Below are 809 nucleotides of genomic sequence, written 5' to 3' on the forward strand. Positions count from 1 at the left end.
CCTTTGTGTAGAAAATTTGATTATCTCCACCTTCTGCACGTACTGTAGACAGTAGCCGGTGGTCATGGGCACTCCTTTCACAGACGCAGCGAAACGGTGCGGAGGACCTGTAGAACAGTAGGCGCCTCGCCGGGACTTGAAAGTTGAGAGTTCCCAGTGAAGTGAGTAGCTTAGCTCACACACCCAGCCATGAACCAATCGTAAGTCTGCCTCAACTACCAGACCAAAGAAAGGTCCCACCTCTGCACCTTAAATGCACATTTAAGTGGCCGTGCTGGCGCTGGCTTGCAAGCGTAGCGTGAGTTCTCTTTTCATATGAAAGGGAAAATAGAATATTGGCCGCGGCCAAATTGTTTCCGCCCGGGTTCGAACCGGGGACCTTGTGCGTGTGAAGCACACGTGATAACCGCTACACTACGGAAACCGAGTGAGAGGAGGGCCTTCCCCGCGAGACCTGTTTCGGCCGCTGTACCGCTACTCTCAGTCCACCCGTGTGGCGTCACTGTTCTGTTTGCCGCAGCAGACTGCTCCGCGCTCCGCATCGCTGATCAAACTGACGGCCGGGCCTGGTCCGGCCATGGCGCCGTGACGGTGGCCGCCAGTCAAGCTGACTCTCTCGCACTTATGCAGTGTACCGGAGGGGCGCGAGAGAGACAGGGTGACGAGTGCGGGCAGAGGGCGCCAAGGGCGCGCTGGCTCGGCCACGTCGCGGCGTCGTGTCGGAAGAGAGCCCCTAACGAGGACAGGGTAGCCTACCAGTCTCGCACCGGTGTGTTGCAGGCCCGGCTGGTGGCCTAACCATTACCATT

At 58.5% G+C, this 809-nt stretch overlaps 1 non-coding gene across 1 annotated transcript; it reads right to left on the bottom strand.

Annotated features, from left to right (window-relative positions):
• Positions 1 to 351: 351 nt before the first annotated feature.
• On the bottom strand, positions 352 to 424 carry Trnav-cac. The gene has a single exon. It is a non-coding gene; the product is annotated as a tRNA-Val (tRNA).
• Positions 425 to 809: the final 385 nt, after the last annotated feature.

Source organism: Thrips palmi, unplaced genomic scaffold (genome assembly GCF_012932325.1).
Source record: "Thrips palmi isolate BJ-2018 unplaced genomic scaffold, TpBJ-2018v1 HiC_scaffold_5, whole genome shotgun sequence".
NCBI classification, from domain to species: Eukaryota; Metazoa; Arthropoda; class Insecta; order Thysanoptera; family Thripidae; genus Thrips; species Thrips palmi.